General features: G+C 40.6%; 1 protein-coding gene across 2 annotated transcripts in view; it reads left to right on the top strand.

The window, feature by feature from the left end:
• The first annotated feature begins 17,670 nt into the window (after positions 1–17,670).
• Positions 17,671–19,050, top strand: part of LDAH (lipid droplet associated hydrolase) — a 111,392-nt gene continuing 110,012 nt past the window's right edge. For both annotated transcript variants that reach the window (XM_036112762.2, XM_036112781.2), the window contains exon 1: positions 17,671–17,749. The gene's annotated coding sequence lies outside the window, so the exon portion shown is untranslated. The remainder of the gene's footprint in view (positions 17,750–19,050) is intronic.

Below are 19,050 nucleotides of genomic sequence, written 5' to 3'. Positions count from 1 at the left end.
CTGTATTTTATCTGACAATCCTAGAATTCCTCCCACTGAAGTCGGTGGGCTTGTGATTATGGCAGAGATGCTATGTGAGTTCCTGGGCGAGGTCAGAAAGGATGGTACAGCGGCCTGGTCCTCTCCCTTAGGTTGTTTGCTGTTGGAATCTAATCACCGTGCTGTGAGCAAGCCCACGTAGTCTGTGGTCCACATGGAGGGCAACAGGGTTGCTGGCCCAACAGCTCTGGCTAAGCCCCAGACAGGGGCTGGCAGCAACTTGCTAGCCACATGTGAGAGTGATCTTCAAAGTGGATCTGGGGGCGCCTGGCTGGCTCAGTCAGTGGAGCGTGCGACTCTTGATCTCCGGGTTGTGAGTGCGAGTCCCACGTTGGGTGTAGAGATGGTTTTAAAAAAAAAAGTGATCTTTACTCCAGTGCATCCCTGAGCTAGCCCAGCTCAGCCACTAAGTTTTAGGGTTGTTTGTTATGTAACAATAAGATAACTAGAAAAACAGGTCACATGTTATATTAATCAGGGTTCTCCAAAAAAATGAAACCAACGGTATAAATATATACACACAGCATATATATATAGAGAGAGAGACAGAGACAAAGAGACAAAACAGAGAGAAAGGGGGAGACCAAGAGAGGTTGAGAATTCAAGGAATTGTCTTAAATGATTGTGGAAGCTTGGCAAGTCCTAAATCTGCAGGGTGGGCCAGAGGCTGGAGACCCAAGCAAGAGTTGCAGCTGCAATCCAAAGGCAATCTTGTGGCAGAATTCTCTCTTTCTTGGGGGTAGGGGGCAGTCAATCTTTGTTCTATGAAGGCCTTTATCTGATTAGATGAGGCCCACCTGCATTATGAAGAGTGACCAAAGTCTACCAATTTAAATATTAATCTCTTCTGAAAAATAACTTCACAGAAATATCCAGAATAAGTTTGACCAAATATCTTGGCACCATGGACCAGCCAAGTTGACATATAAAATTAACCATCACACACATCAAAGGCTTGTAGCTCATGATTTGTCTAAAACAACACTTTTCTTCTGGGCCCTAGAGAGGTCTTGATATTTTTGTATATATGACTTCATAGGAAATGACATAAGTACATGCTCTTTGCTGCCAAGATTTACCATGATTGGCATTGAAATTACAACTCTGGGGGGTAACATTCATTAGATGACAGAACAGGTTTGAACAATCCCCTTAACACCATACAGAGAATGACCCAAGTGGCAGGTATCTCTCTCAGAACCCCAGAAACTATGAGAGGAGGTCAAGACAGCTTTGATAAAAGGCATACATGTTTCAAGGCTTTGACACAAACGACCAGTGTCCAGAGATGAAAATGGATGGGAGGGTTACTGCCTACTTCCACTTACCCCTGACCTGTGGAAACGGGGTGGTGAGAACACGCAGTGCTGCTCCATCCATAGTTCTGGAATGTACCCAGCAAGGGATGGACATGACAGGAGCATCTCTTCCCGTCCTGTAAGAATCACAACGGTGGAGTGTATTGTTTCAAGGAGGCCTTTCTATCGTTCTCTTACCTCTCCACCTTTATGCTTTATTCTGGCCCCATCCCTCAACTTGCTTAGATGAAACAATTATTCCTCTTTGAAAGGAAAAAAAAGGGGGAACTCTTTATGCTATATACCAGAAAATATTTAAAAACCTAAACCCAAGGTCACAAGACTTTTGCTCTCACCACAAGACTTACCGACCAGGACTCTGCCTTCCTTCAGAGGGATCGTGGATTGTCCTAGGACATCAGAAGAGAGATAGTTCCACACAGTGTGATTGGGTAGAGCATGATCAAAAGCCCTGGAAAGAATGTTATAACTACTCCAGGGGCCACTGGTAGCATGTTGACTGCTGCAAGGAGGTTTCTCTTTGAGAAGCTAGCCCCAAGAGCAAGTGGCATAGCTCCTCAACCCAGGGGATACTCACAAGGAGTCTAGACAACCTGTGAGCACTGGCTTAACTCCTTTATGGCTCATGCATAGTGACTACCTTGGCTGCTTGCTCACGTGAACACGAATTTTCTCCAGATGCCATCTCTCTTCCTCTCCCATGGCCCATCCTCCTTCCCCACCTTCTTCCCTAACTAATCGTATCTTCCCCCTTTCTCTCTCAATGTCCCTAGCCTAAAGAATGTCTCCAAGCTTTCTCTTACCACATAATCTTCCAGTCAACAGTCCAGGTACTGTAAGGAAGTTCCTCCCCTTTCTCTGAGACTTAGAGTTTTGAAACACAAAAGCAAGGATTGCCTTCTTTCTGTTTTCTGCTCTGTCTTTCCTACCCTGCTTCAGGGAATGTGAAATGCCCATTCCACCAGATGGGAGAAGGGCCAGAAGGACACACCAGGGACGAAACTGGATTAGTTATTATTTCAACAGCATCATACCACAGGCATGCTCATTTTGAAAGCATGGAGTAGGTAGGAGACACCAATGACCCAATCAAGGTGAGCGGCAACTTCGCAGACTCCATCCACAGCTACACCTGGACCCAATGTTTCTCCTTCAAAGCGCTGTTTATTCATTCATTCATTCACTCACTCACTCAGTGATGTTAACATTTTAAATTTTATTTTGCTAACTACTTAGTCTGATTGAAGTGTGAGGCATAAACTCTATAATAAAATGAGTAAAGAAAAAAATCACTTGGGAAAAGGACATAATTTTCTAAGTCCACAGAGGTCAGAAATTATATTGAATGAGTGAGCAACCAAGTTCAAATTATCATGTTGAACGGAGCAAACACTTGTGAAGAATGAAGGAAAATATTAGCACTGACTGTAGAGCACCAGGCCTTCCAATGCAGCCAACGTTGATAGAAACAAACATTCATCTGTCAGCAGGTGGGGGAGGATATGGAAACGCCACACGCCTCCGAATGGAGCACCTACCGTAATAAAGGTATTTTCCCAACAAAGCCTTAGTTACAATTACAGTAAAACATCAAAGAAAAAAAGATTACATTGAAAATACAAGCTACTTTCCTTCAGGAGAAACAGCTTGGTAGATAGAGTTAGGGAGTGAGAGGGACTTACCTGTTGGAATCTCATTCACAGGATCTTGGAAAAACAGATGAAGAAGTGACTAAAATTGCCATTCTCCCAACCTTTACTGTTTATGCTATGGCTCATGGATGTCCTTGCAAATTTGATTTAAAAAAAAAAAACAAACCTGTGGATTTCTTCTCCCTAAAATTACATAAACATGCAATTCTTAAAATTTCTTTTATTTCATTGAAAATTGATTTGTTCAGTGACCTGATATCAATATTGGGTAGTGGAAAGAACACTGAACTAGCTCTGCCACGAGCATGGGCAAGTTCATGTAACCTCTGTGGATCTCAGTTTCTCATCTGTAAAATAAGAAGTTTGGACTAAATGACCTCCATGTGCCCTTCTATTATGATGTGTTCATAATTGAAGGGAAGTTCAGTATTTTTTAATGGACAGTCTTGCATTAGAAGCAAGTGCTCTTCGTGGAAGGGGTGGCTGGCCCCTTGATTCACTTTTCTCACCCTTTCTTCCTGAGTTCTCCTTTACTCTGTAGACCCTGGTCAATTTGTGCAGCTACCCTCATGCTGACTTCAGAAGGACTCTACATACCCTCAGGCTCAGGATGGAAACAGATGCTGCCTTGGCACTCCTGAATAATGCTTAGATAGGGCTGAAACATTTAAAATGTAAATACACAGAGAGAACAGCATGCATCTAGAGTGAATCAACTTATAAGCTATGGCTTACTCAATTTTACTCTGTGATGCACAACGGTCCCAACTTAGTCTGCATCCCCATATGCCTCCTCACCTGAAAGTGTCCTTATGGAAATCCAGACTCCTCACAGTTCAGGCTCAGAAGATGAGAAAGGCCCAGTTATTTATCAACTGAGTTCCCCCTTACAATTGTTCTGGTTTTATCTGAAGACTTTGCCTGTTCTCTAGATGATAGACACCAAGAATGGCCTTTTGGGAAGGCCCCATTCTCACCCCTCACCACCAATTCAAGAGTCATGTCCTGGCAGAACTCAGCATGATAGTCTTGTTATATTAGAACACAACACAGTAACCCTGGCTCTCCTCCTGCAAAATAACAGAGTGGGGGGCATATATATGAAAACAGATCAATATTATAACTTTGGTAATTGCTATAATGCGGATGCATTAGTCACAATTAGAGTTGGTGAATATAAGAGAAAACCTAACTAATGACTGCATACCATAAGCATATTTCAAAAGCACAAAGTGGATAAACAAATTTTTATCTCTTAGGTAAAAGAAGTTCAGAAGTACATAGCCCAAGGCTATTAGCTTTTAAGACAGCCTCACAGTGTCAATTGCTGATTTTTCCATCTTTCTGCCCCACCATCTCTAATACATGGTATTCATTCTTAACAGAGCCTTATGGTCCAAGATGGGTGCTACAGGTCCAGCCAATACATCCACATTCCAGGCAGTATGTAAATACAAAAAGGGTCAGTGCCAGCTGTCAGTCTGCAGTCCAAGATTTCTTGGAAGTTCCACCCAGCATCTATTTGTAGCTTATTGGCCAGAGATTGGTCGCTTGGACACAAGACGTTTGGGAACTGGGCACACTGCCACTCCAAATAAAATTAAAAAGCCTTTATGAGGGAAAGAGAGAAGAATGGATATTGGATTGGCAGTAAATTAGCCATCTCTGCTTTAGTAGGTGTGTACAAAGTACAGTGGGAATTCTGGAATACGCCTGAGGCAGGTAGGAAAGGCTTCCTTGAAAAGGTTTAGCATTTGAACTGAAGACAATTAATTAGCCTCCCCAGTTGGTGAAGGCCACCCAAGATTATACAAAATAGATGTGTAAAGACAAAGGGATCAAATTTAGCTTGTAGGAAAACTCTAGATTGTTCAACTCCTAGAGAAGGGGAGATGAGAACAGAATGGAAGATTGGGGCCAGATCATAAAGACCTTGTTTGCTGGATAGAGGAGTGTGGGTTTCATCCTATAAGTAAGAGGGAGCCAATGAGCAATTTTAAGCATGGGAGTGACACAGTCTGATTTGCACGACTGTAAGATTACTCAGCACTTACACCAGGATACGTTCATTGGTGAGTGGGACAAGGGGAATTCTGTCTTATCCCAAATGGCTCACCTCAACAGGGAGTCACTAACAGATGCTAAAAGGACATCTTTGGTGATGGGGAAAAAAAAAAAAGGAGGAGCAAGGCAAATAACTGGGCTAAAAACACTTTCCAAAACTTCTTGCAAAGATCACACACACACACACACACTACAGACAAACCCAGTATAAACACATTCCAAATCTGCAGAAGTTTACAGGGAAATTTTGGGATTCAGGTAAACATAAAGGAGGGAAAAAAATTAAGAGATGGATAAAAAGTCACAGATTTAATTCTGATCTATTCCTTTGTTCTGCCTTTTACAGATCAGTCTCCCCCACCACCACTTAAATTCTATCTCACTTTTAACATAATGGAGAGCCAATTTTTTAATCAAAAGCCATTTTTAGGATCAAAGAGAAACATATTTCTAGGCGGATAGTATGTTAGCTCTATCTTGTAATATCATATGGTGAGGGGTATTCAACTAAAATTAGAGATGATATTTACTGAAATTCTCAAAAAAAAAATCAAATGCCTCCAAATCCAGGGGAGGCAAATTGAATCTTTTTTCTTTTAGGATATTTTTCTCAAGTACTAGCGGAAGTGCTAATGAGAGACAGGCCTCCTTGCCATCCAGTGACAAATGTAATAGGTTACATGAAACCACAGAAAATGAGTCTATTTAAAAATGTCAGATACAACACTAAAGGAAAACTCAGTCTTGTATTTTTTCCTCTTGATCACGGCCTAATAGAGACAATTCAGAAATGATTTCTTCTGAACTTGGTGATATTCATGATTGAAATAGTGTTGCTAATGATAACAATGTGTAGAATTATTACATGGAAAGTACTAATAATGCAAATCATATGGTCTGTAGATGCAGCTCCCCGAAGATTATTTTTTCCTAGGCACATTTGATTACTCAGAGATTAGCATACTAGAACTCAGATTTGTACTAACATATCAAGAATTGGGGTTTATAAGAACAAAATTAGACATTTAACCAAATTTTTGCTTATGCCAGCTTTGCCATGTACAATAATGATAACACAGAAAGGGATGTACCGAACCAAAATTAATATTTTCAAATACTTTTGGCATCTTATGCTTTTGCATAAGACAAAATGTGTTCCATAAGACATAATATTAAAATAATTGTAAAATTACATAAGTACGCACCAAATAAAAGTACAACTCTTAATCTGTGGTTTCAAAATGAGATGCATATTTTGGAATCTTTAAACATTAGCTGACTTCTTGATGATGGTTTCAAGAAAAAATTAAAATGTTTTCTTTTTCCTATTTAAAGGAATTTTTAAAAAATATTTCATTTATTTGAGAGAGAGCACGAGCGGAGGTGGGATGGGGATGGAGGCAGCGGAAGAGGGAGAAGCAGACTCCCCACTGAGCAGGGAGCCCAATGCAGGGCTCAATCCCAGGACCCCAGGATCATCACCTGAGCCGAAGGCAGATGCTTAACCGACTAAGCCATCCCACTTATGGACATCAAAATAAAATCCTACATAAAATATTAGCCCATAGAATATAGCAGCAGATTGACATCATATCTTATGATTGTTTATATCTTTGAGAATACTCACAAAATAGTACCCTTCATTGCCATCAGTGTTCTAAAAACACCGAGAAGACTAGGAATAGAATGTATGGAGACCAAAACATCATCTGGATTTCCAATAAAGGCTATATTAGGGTCCATAGCTGGCATGTGAGTCCAAAAGGACCGCACAGTGAACCCCAGAATTAGATTTACCCAAACAGTGTTCTACTAGAGTGGAGACTTGCCCAGGTTATATCATGGAGAAGCAAAGACCTCCTATACCCAGTGCAAAGCTAGCTCCAAGAAGAAAACAGAGATGAGTTAAGCATGTACAGTTTATTCTTCCAAAACTTACATATCAGGCAAATCACACCACTTTCCTGGGCAGAGTGAGGGAGGGATTGAGAGAGGCCAGGAATGTTACACTTATTTAGATCCTTCACCTTGAAAAGAAACATTGAGAGTGGAAAAAATATTCCAGCTTTTTTTTACTATTATTCGTTTGGTTTGACCATGAGTCTATGGTCTATATCCCTCAAGAAAGAGACCCATAAGAAGAGTCCTGTTCTTACCCTCAGGAGGCTATTCTGCCTCTAAATGTTCTTGGGGTGTCCTGGGACTACGGATGGACAAGGTGGATTTCTCCCCCGAAAGGCTATGAACTGGCTCAGAAGAGTATATTATTTTTTTTCAACTAAGATCTTCTCTTTTTTTAAATTTTATTTTATTTAAATTCAATTAATTAACATATAGTGTATTACTAGTTTCAGAGGTAGAGTTCAGTGACTCATCAGTCTTATATAACACCCAGTGTTCATTCCATCATGAGCCCTCCTTAATGTCCATCACCCAGTTACCCCATCCCCCCACCCACCTCCCCTCCAACAACCCTCAGTTTGTTTCCTATAGTTAAGGGTCTTTCTCTGCATCCTCGCCGACACATGTTATTTCCTGACTTGTTAATTTTAGCCATTCTGACTGGTGTAAAGTGGTATCTCATTGTGGTTTTGATTTGTATTTCCCTGAGAAAAGTACACTATGTAATAAATCCAAAGCCATGAGTCCTCAAGGCTGAAATTTTATGCTCCATTCTATTTCCTATCTTAATTTTTGTCCTTGCTGTGCTGTTTAAAACAAAGTTTCTGCAATCAGTTTAAATGGCAATATTATGGTACTCCAATGGTAAAACACAAATCTTTATTGTTGTCCTAGAAGCCCCAGATTGGAACCTTGAGGATGTAGTCAGCTAAATCCGTTTTAGAGAAATTGAAGAAATTTAATAAAGACTGGGTAATAGAAAGATATTACAGAGTTATTGTTAATTTTATGAGGTGTGATAATAGTGTTGTTCTGTTCTTAAAAGTTCTTATCTCAAAAAACGTCCTTATTTATTAGAGACTCATACTAAAATATTCGAGGTTAAAATAATATGATTTCAGGAATTCGCGTTTAAATGTTCCAGCAAAAAAAGCAAACAAACAAAACTACAGTAATGTGAACATACTGTAGATGTAGTAAGTGCTAGACTCTAGATATGTTCAAGGTATCTCAAAAGCCCAGGAGCCTGATTCTGCCTGGGAATATGAGGGCAGTGTTATTTGTGTGTTGAAAGATGTGTAAGACTTTTCTGGTCTATTTGGGGTAAGGTTACCAGGGAAGGCAACAGCATTCTAAACAGAGGGCATGTGATATGTAAGGGCACACAGGTTTGCAAGTGGATGGTGAAATAGACATGGAGGAGCTCAGGGCAATTTTTCAGTAGAAAATGTGCATATTTAAGGTAAAAAGTTCTATTTGTTCTAATTGTGCAGAGTTGAGACTGAGTTGACTTTTCTCCACTGGATCACACCATTTCAGACCAGTTAATTTTGTTAAATTTTCTCCTCATCTAGAATGCCATTTTCTTTTTTCCTTTATGAAAATACCAGCTATCTTTCAAGACAGGACTCAAGAACTCCCTTTAGTCAAAAGTTCTCCTTACCCAACTTATAGTTCACTGAATTCCCCCTCTTCTGACTTGGCAGCAGACTTTTCATTGTGATACTGGATGATGAGCTCATCTACAAAACCAGGACAATTTTATGTCGATAATCTCATCGCCTTAGAAGACATTATCTCTAACCAAGCCTAGGACAATCCTTAAGTTCTTATAGGACTCATCTATGGGGCATTTCCCCAAACACAGGGAGGGAGAGGGCCAGATATGGGCAGTCAAAAGTTCATGCATCCACTCAATACCCACAGATGCTCTTTGGGGTTGATATTTCAGTTTTACCATCTGGGGGGAGAAATCCCCTAGAAAGGGAAAATGAATGTAATTCCCTGATGTTTCTGAAATGTTAAAAAAAATGGATAATATCAGAACTAAAAGCTGAGATGCTCTAATAATATTGGAATTTCAACATTTCTTTTAAATTTTTGTTTAACTTTGTCAATTTCACTTAAGATTTCTAAAGAAAATGATGAATTAAAATGGAATCTAAGAATGGATTTGAACTCTATGTTAACAATGCAACTACATTTTGGTTTTTAGGAACTAGACTATGAAAAGAAAGGCAAGCATGAAACTCTTTTAAAGGTATCTAAATCCAAGAAGGCAAGAGTTTAACAAAGAAACTACAATATAGGGTAAGAGAATAGTACACATTTAGTTCCTCTGCTATGTGGTACCCAGGATCATAGAGGGCAGTATCTCTGATGGATAATTCAGAGAGCTGAATTGTAGGCCTGGGCCTCATTAAAGCTATTAAATATGTGAGTTTGATTGGTTTGAGCTGAGTATAAAATGGTTTTGCAATTTTTAGGGTCACAACATACTGTAATTCTAAGCTAGAAACTTAGAAAACTAACACATATGGCTAAGCCCAAAGAAAACTAAGCATTAGAGAAAAACATATATTAGCTGAGTCAGTTGGCTTTCTCTCTGTCGAGACTGAATACATGTCAAAAGTCACATCAAACAGGAATATTCAGCCAACAGTAGGATAAAGGTACAACGAAGGGTAAATGTTTGGTGGAAGTAAGAGAAAGCATAGTATTTTGGCAAGAGCTAACACTCTGAAGCTTGAAATCTACCTGGCTAATATTATTCACTTGTCTACAAAACAGAAATGATCTAAGCCATTATTTAGTTGGTATATTCCTTTCCTATTGCTGCTGCCACAAGTTACCACAAATCTGTGGCTTAAAACAACATAAATTTACCATCTTACAGTTCTGGAAGTCAGAACTTCAAAGTCAACCTCACTGGCCAAAATCAAGATGGCGGCAGGCTTGTGTTCCTCTGGAAGATGTAGAAGAGAACGCACTTTCTTGGTTTGTCCAGCAATTGGCTGCCTGCATTCCTTGGTTTTTGGCCCCTTCCTGCATCTTCAAGCCAGCAGCATATCACTTTCTGACCTGTCTTTCTAAGAGTGTTGCTTCCACCTTCATATTCTCCTCTCTGATTCTTCCCCCTCCAATCCCCTCTACTATGGCCCCTTGGGATTACATTAGATCCACCTGGGAATCCAGAATAATCTCCCCATCTTGAGATCCTTAACACAGCTTAATCACATCTGCAAAGTCCTTTCTGTCATGTAAGGTAGCAGATCCACTGGCTCCAGAGATTAGGACATGGACATCTTTGAAGGGCCGTTTTTCAGTCCACAACAGTTCGATAAATGGATGATATGGGAAGACATTTTGATTTATGAAAAATTTCATTCTTATTTTACTGGGGAGTTTCCATTAAAAAATTAAAAAAGAAGAAATAATTTGTAAAAGTAGCAATATGATTAGCCCACAAAAACCTTACTGAACAGAACATTAGTTTCTGAGGAATCCAATAAAATGGAAGCATATAATACTCTAAAGGAATATTCATGTGTAGCTAGTCCCAAACTCTACTTTGTCTTTAATTTATAGAGATAGTTGAACTACCTATCCCATATTTTCTTATCCTCACCGTTCCCTGTCCTGACATTAAAAGCTTCTTTATGATGTGGTTTCATTGAGGGGAATTAAGGGATCATATCGATGGATTATAACAAAACATTTGGAGCTGCAGTTACATTATATATGGTGAATGACCCTAAAAGTGTTAAATGTATATACATATATAAATTGTCGATGGCCCAAACATCGAAATGTTGATGTTTGCCAGATTTTTAAAAATTCATTCTTTTTATAAGCCCAGTGCCTCTGTGAAGGCAATGCTATCAGTGAACAATCCTTTAGCAAGAATTTCCAAGTCTCACAGCTCAAGTTTTCTGGCTCTTAGGACCATCTATCTCTTTGGGTCTCTGCATAATTAAATGCCAACTAGAATAGGATAGCTATAATGTAGGAGTTAAATATGGCTTTGTCAATGGTTTAGCTACTGATTTTCAACTTATGCTTAAGATAAATCATTATGTAGATCAGTTTTCTTGATCTAAGGTGTTTGAAAAAGATACTAATATGGATTTCAGGGTGCACCAGAGCCATCTTATGGAGGCTGCATGAAGCAATCATATATATACAAGCTTTTAGAATTACCTATACTAAAAAATTTACAAAGGAGAAAATTCACTATTAGAGCCAGTGGAAAACCACAATTCAAAAGCTAACTGATATTTATGTCTAGTGATTCTATCTCTAGAACATATATTGAGAATAAATTTTAGTTGTCTTCTATATTTAGAAAAAAATCTTTATTTTCTTCTATTTCTTTGCTCTTTTTCTTCCTCTTGTTCCTTTTTACATAACCTTCAATCTCCATATCTTAGTTCAAAGGGGGTTTAACCAAGAGTTTCAACTTTCTGTGCAATGGAATAATGAGGAAGAGGAGAACATATTTTACTAGTAAGAACAGGTCCTTCTAACATCTTTCTAACATCCACCAGAAGTATTCTTTCCTGTCATAAATATCTAAGTGCCACACTTTTCTCCGTTTCATTCTCATTGCTATTGTGGGTCCTCCATCCCTTCTGCGAAGTGTCCCCAGCAACTTTCTTACCTTCACTAAAGGGTCCTCAACAACCATGGCACTTTCTAGTTGTCTTCAAGGGTCCCTACATAATTGATCGGGGCCATATCAGAGATGCTACCATTTTTCCTCTCTTTCTCTTCATTAACATTGCCCATTTCTGATACTACCTCCACTGAAGCTCCCTCCTCGTAAGGGCTGCATGTAGTCGACAGTCCCCTGAAATCACTTCATCTCCATGGGACACTGTGCAGAGGCCTCTCTGAGCTCAACAAGAGACATATTTCCTTGGTACCATACTCTGTCTCGGTAGTTCCTGAGGAGTACTGCCTTAGGATCCCCAAATCTCTCATAGATTATGTGGGAGAATTACTTCTTTCTGCTTCCTGCTATAATCCTTCTCTCTCTAAGACTCAGACATGAATTAGAATGGATAAAAGAGGAGACCATTTATCTGAGATCATCATCCTGAACTCTGTCTTGAAATTTCTCTTCCCCTTCTAAAACTCTATAAAGCATTTGGCACAAAACTCAGCACATAGTAAATGTTCAATAAATATTAATTGACAAAAGTCTCTCTCTCCTTCTGGTCATTTACAATCCTTAGAGTTCTATAATTAGCCTCTTCTACATAAGCCTCAATTTATAATTTGAAGCTTTCTTTCCATAAATTATACCTTGCCACCCAGTCCTGAAGTTAAATAATCAGAAAACCTTGGATTGCATCTTTTTGTGGACATTCCTTCATCAGTGAAATGTGGAGTCAGCTCCTGAATGCTTTTATAATGAGCCCAAAGATGCCCCTGGAGTAGGTCAGCCACTGGCCAGCAGCCAATGAGGAACAGTGACTGGCCAATAATCACATGATTGAGCTCAGCCGTGGGTTCTCCAGCCCCAGTGGAGCTTTGAGATGTCTGCAGCTCTGCCCAACCAGCTTGGCTGAGACCTTACAAAAGACTTGGAGCTAGATCTTTCCATCTAGGCTTCTCCTGGAGTCCTGACCCTCAAAAACTCTGTGGGATAATAAATGTCTACTGTTTTAAGATGCTATGTTTTGGGGTAATTTGTTAAGCAACAATAGGTAGCCAATGCACTCCTCTATCTTGATTCTTACCCTTTTAGTTCCCCCATCATTTTATATTAATGTATTTTCATTTATTTGCTGTGTTTCTGTGAGAGCAAGGGTTTTTCTCTCTGGATTGCTTTTGCGTCCTTGGTGCCTAGAAGAGTTTGGAATGTAACAGATGGTAAATAAACATTGAATGAGTAATAAGAGTCTAAAATTTTTATGTAAAAGGTTAAAGTGTTTCAATTTCATATACTGTTTTTAAATCAGTATACAATGGTCTAATTTTATAGCCATATGTTTACAGTAGACACCCTTGTGGAATATTTGCCTACTTACTATGATCCCCTTTACTGTAGCAGAGGGCCCCTCTGTATAAGGTACAGTATGACCCCTGGCCCTGGTCATTGATCATTGGATAACTGCTGGAAACCAGACACAAACTGAGCCAATCAGAAAATCTCCCCTGAGTATTTGGAATTAAAATCAAGAGAAGAGAAGAAAGAGCCTCTCTGTGTGGCTGTCCCCGTGTGTCAGTCTGCACAGGCGACATTTTACTGCCATAACAACACCAAAAATAACAATAGAGATGTATTTCTTTCTCTCATGTGTCCATCACAGGATGATCAGTAGGCTTTATACAAGAGAAGCTACTCAAGGATACAGACTGTTAAGACAGACACCATCTTGAATGTTGACATCACCTTGTCAAAGAAACAAGTGAAGCTTTGGAGGAACTCACATAATGAATCAACTGCTCAACCTGGAAGTGACATAACATTTTTCTTCACAACTCATTGGACAGAACTACTCACATCCTCTCAGTCACTCCCCTCCTCCTGCCCTCCCCTGAACTATAAAGGAAGTATATTCCTAGCAAGTGCCTAGACGGTAGAAAGTAGAAACTATTTGGACAGCACTAATGACTCCTCAATCTACAACATAGATTGCATGAGCCGTAAAGAGCCATATTCTGTCATGAACCTAGGGATCAAAGAATGATGACAAAACAGATACCCAGAGAGAAGTAAAGGCAGCAGAGAGAATTCTGCCTTGGTTCCCAACTGGTTTTTTTTTTCCAGATCCTGTTTCAACTTTGTACTTAGATCTGGATGCATTCCTGCCCTTGGAGTGGGAAATCAATAGTTCTGTGTGCTTTGAGATGCCTATTTGGCTTTCAAGTGGAAATGTTAGGGAGACTGTCTGATCTATAAGCCTGGAACCCATGGAAACAGTTTAGGCTGGAGATGTGACTTTGAGAGTTATCTATAAATGGTATTTAAAGCTGTGGGGGTGGGGAGAGTGTTTAGATAGAGAAGTGGATCAAGGACAGTGCTCTAGGATACAAGTCAGCTAGTATTAAAGGACAGTATGGAGGTTCCTCCAAAAATTAAAAATAGAACTGTATGATCCAGGAATCACACTACTAGGTATTTACCCAATGAATACAAAAACATTAATTCAAAGGGATTCAGGCACTCCTATGTTTATAGCAATATTTTCTACACTAGCCAAATAATGGAAGCAGCCCATGTGCCCATCGATAGATGAATGGATAGAGAAGATGTGGTATATATATACAATGGAATATTACTCAGCCATAAAAAAGAATGAAATCTTGCCATTTGCAACAACATGGATGGAGCTAGAGAGTATGACGCTAAGCGTAATAAGCCAGTCGGAAAAAGACAAATACCATATGATTTTGCTCACGTGTGCAATTTAAGAAACAAATGAACAAAGGGACCAAAAAAAGAGACAAACCAAGAAACAGACTCTTAACTATAGAGACCAAAATGGTTATGGGGGGCGGGGAGGGGGAATAGGTGAAATAGGTGACAGGGATTAAGAGGACACATACCGTGATGAGCGCTGAGTAATATGTGGAATTACTGAATCACTATATCATACACCTGAAACTAATATAACACTGCATGTTAACTACACTAGAATTAAAATTTTTTTAAATAAATAAATAAAGAGGGGTACCTAGGTGGCTCAGCTGGTTAAGCATCTGTCTTCAGCTCAGGTCATGATCCCCGAACCCTAGGATCGAGCCCTGCGTCAGGCTCCCTGCTCAGAAGGGAGTCTGCTTCTCTCTCTCCCTCTGCCCTTCCCCACTGCTCATGCGCTCTCTCTCTCTCAAATAAATAAATAAAATTTAAATAAATAAACAAATAAATGGCACAGGAAATGAGAAGGAATGCAGGAATTACCTTCCACTACATCTTCTGGCTGATTTCTTACCATTTAGGACAGCTCAGATGTTTCCCTGACTGCCCAACCTAACTGAGCCACTCTCTTTCACATTACCATTTAATTTTCTTTTTTATTTTTAAAAATTTATTTATTTATTTTAGAGAGAGAGTGTGTGTGCATAAGCATGGGTGGGGGGAGGACAGAGGGAGAGGGGGAGAGAGAGAACCTCAAGCAGACTTCCCACGAAGTGCAGAGCCCAACACAGGGCTTGAATTCACAATCCCAAGATCATGATCTGAGCTGAAATCAAGAGTTGGACACTTACCTGACTGACCCATCCAGGTGCCGCACCATTTAATTTTCTTTTATTACTTTCTTATTTCTTACTTTCTCACATATTGTTTGCTGTCCTTCAAGAAAGCAAAGACCTTTCTGTTTTGTCCCTAGCACCTGAAACAATACCCAGCACATAGTAGGCACTCAATATATATATTTTTGAAAGAATGGATAAATGAATGCTGTGGTGCAAATCTATTTCACAAAAATATTTTGTGGAACTTCTGTTGTGAATGCTAGAAGTGAAGACACTTATACATAGTCTTAGGTAAAAATGACTATAAGTCAAGACCATCGCCCTCCCACAAAGCATTGTCTCTATGCCCATCATATAATGCAGAGCCAGGAAAAGTATGACCTGAGGAATAGCAATAGTAGCAGCTTTATCTGAGTTTGAAATGCAAATTCTAGACCACCCAAGACCTACTAAATCAGAATCTCAGTTTTAATAAATTCTCTGGATGAATCTTATGCACACTAAAATTTCAGAAGCATTGATGGAGGATAATACTAGAAAAGATTATTTGATTTCAAAATATCCAGCCCTTCAAATAAATTAATATATGTACAAGAACATTAGCACTGTCTTTATTCAAGGACTGTATGGAGCATAATTTTCAGGGCAATCTCTGCCTTAATTAGACCTGAAAAAAGTATGGAAAAAAAGATACTCACACAAAAATTCTGAAATACCAGTTTACCTGGAACACATGCCAAACAGATCCTCACAGGGCACTGTACTCCACTTGAGTGGAATCACTTAAACATAGATTTATGGAATGCTCACCATGTCTCAGACCCTTTTCTAGACCTAAGGAATACAAAGATAAAAGAAGGAAGGGGTACTTGTCCTCTGGAATCTCACAGTCTGATGCTGGAGACAAACAAGCACCCTCACAGAAGAAAGCAAATGTGATACAGGACTACAAAGGAGGGACCTCACCACACCTGGGGGCACCAGGGAATGCCATGCCAAAGTGAATCTTGCATATATGTTAGAGTTAGTCAGGGGGGAATGGAGGGATAAGGAAGGGAACCCCAGCAGAGAGAATAGTGTGCACAAAAATATGAAAGCTTTACTGAAGAGAGCATGGGAATTCCAGAAACAGCAAGGAGAGAAGACGTAGAAAACAATGAGGCTGCTGCAAGTAACCCACGTGTAGAAGAGTAAGTGCTTCAACAATAGCAAAGGTGGTGGGAACTCATCCAAGCATGGTGTACTATATAGAGTTGTAGAATCCAGCTCTGCCAAGTGACCTCGGGCAAGTTAATTTCTCTGTGCCTTATTTTATCTTGCAAATAAAAATGGGGATAATAATAGAGTGGCCATCAGTCTGGAAAGATAGATTTTTTTTTTTTTAATGATTGAACTCCCTTGGTTAGGTTTTCTGGCATAGGCTTCTTTAAGGAAATCAGAGTCATAAATCACTTGAGCAGTGCACCACAAATGCACTTGCACTTGCAAGGATTGAAAGAAGGGCTGCATTAGTGAATCATGTTCATTGAAATGCACACATTGAGTTGTGCATTAGTAATGAGAGAGAATACCTTGAACATATCGCGTAATGCCATTGTAATGTAATCACTCATTTATTTTGTGTATTTGTTTCTAGACTCTGTGGTCACATGTTAATACTGACCTCATTAGGCTGCTATGAGGATTAAAAATGAGTTAATTCATTAAAAAAAAAAAAAAAAAGCTCCTAGGCCGTGAGAGGCTTTTTCTAAACTCATCATGTTAACTATTGTATTAAGGAAGTAAAACTGAAAAGTGGAAAGGTAATGAACAAGAGGTACCAGTCTATGCCAACAACTGGTTGGAGAGTGGTGCCTATCATTGAGATGTTGAATACAAAATGATCAAGGTTTCTTTCCTACCTGTGGATAAGTTTCACTGGTTTGCCAGTCTACTCATCTGCTTTTCCCCGACTCCAAAACGATCTCACATTCACTACTGCACTTTTGGACATCTAAACACTGATCACCTACTATGTGGCAGGTGCTGAGAATGGAACAGTTCACAAAACTAAGGTGACCTTTGTCTTCACAGAGGTTAGGTGCATTAAGTTCGAGATGAATCGACATTTTCCACATTTTGCTAAAATGAGGAGTAGCAGAGGTTGGCCATATTACTGCTAATAAACAAGGTCAACTGATAACCAACTGTCCTGCGTATGTGGGTAAGGGAAAGGAAGAGATGCAACCATTAACGGGCGTAGGAAAAAATGAGCACGGAGAACGGCGTAAGGGAAGCAGAAGTATATCAGAATGACTGAAATAAGAGGAGGAGACATTCGAATGAAAGGGAAGAGAAAATTCCAGCACAGCTACACCCTCCCAACGGTCTCGCGGGACCTGGAACACACGCCCCAAGCCAGGTTCAAAACCTTCCAACCCAGAGCAGGTCGCGCGTCTAAACGGACCGCCTCCCCGTAGCGCGGCACGGCGCTGCGCTGTGACGTCAGGGTAGGCGGGACTTCCGCTCCCGGTGACGTCAAAGCAGGAGCGGTGCGGTGGAGCCGGTTGCTTTGTAGGCGAACAGGTGAGGCATTGCTCGCAGTTCGGGGCGGATGATTTTGCGCGAGGGCTGACTGGCGAGCAGGCACATGGGAGCTAGAGCCCTTCCTTTGTGTGGCTCCTCGCAGAGCCCGTGCTGCCCTGGGCCAGACGGCCCGCAGGGGCATGAATAACCCTGCTGCGACCGCTCGGGGTTCAGAACCACTTTGGTGCTGTCCCAGCAGTCGCTCCTCTGGGCGCAGTAACGAGCCATTTGTACTGCTAACTCTAGCCTGCCGGCCGGGCGTCTTACAACGACCCTTTTGGGGGTTGGGGCCAGGATATTGGGCAACTAACCAGGAGGAGTGACTAGAAGGGGCCAAAGTCTGGGCCGGGGACTCCAAAAATCAGAGTTTTTGTACCAACTAAGCCTTCTAACTAGCCCTGGACAAGTCACTGTCTTCGCTCCGTGCATCTCAAGTTTCCTCACTTGTCCATCGGCGGGGTCATTAAAGGCTCTTTTGGTTTGATCTCAGGTTTTTCCGTAGGATCAGCCTCCTCCCCCAAATTTGTTACACCAGGTACCCTTGAGAATGGACTCGTGGACCAATCTTTGAACTTCACACGCCCCTAACCACATGCTTGATGTTCAGCCTTAGTTGCGCAAGTATTTTTCTGCGGCATAGGGGTGCCTTGGTGGCTCAGTCGGTTGAGTGCCCACTCTTGATTTCAGCTCTGGTCATGATCTCAGAGTTGTGGGATCCAGCCCGGAGTGGGGCTCTGAGCTCAGCTCGGAATCTGCTTGAGAGTCTCTCTCTCCCTCTGCCCCTCCCCCTGCTCACGGGTTCTCTCCCCTCTCTAAACTAAAAAATGTTTATTTTTCTGTGGCACCAAGGTCAGAACGGAGCTTGGTCCCTTGAATTTAGAGTGCAGCATGTTCAGGAAACCATTGAGGCTTTCAGTTGCCTCTACCACTTGCCCTGCATGGTGGTATTTTACGGAAGGCGTCTGTGCCTTAATTTTTCTCATCTGTAAAATGGGATACATTAGTATCCATTTGTTAAGATTGTTTTATTCATTGAGGTAATTCATATAGCACTTCGAACAGTGTTTTACACACAGTAAGCACTCATTAAACGCCAACTGTTTTGGAATGACAAACCCATACCCACAGCTCTCTAGAAGGTCTTTGCGGCGGGCATCTGGTACTCACACTGCTTTACAATCACCCTTCACCCTGAGGCCTTGACTGTAAACTCTCACCCTTGAATTTTTTATTTTTCCACACAAGGCAGGATGAGACATGTATTCTTTGATTCACAAATTCATTTCTTCCCACAGGAGTAG

This window comes from Halichoerus grypus, chromosome 10 (assembly GCF_964656455.1).
Source record: "Halichoerus grypus chromosome 10, mHalGry1.hap1.1, whole genome shotgun sequence".
Classification (NCBI taxonomy): Eukaryota; Metazoa; Chordata; class Mammalia; order Carnivora; family Phocidae; genus Halichoerus; species Halichoerus grypus.
This window is presented reverse-complemented; position numbering and strand designations above follow the sequence as displayed.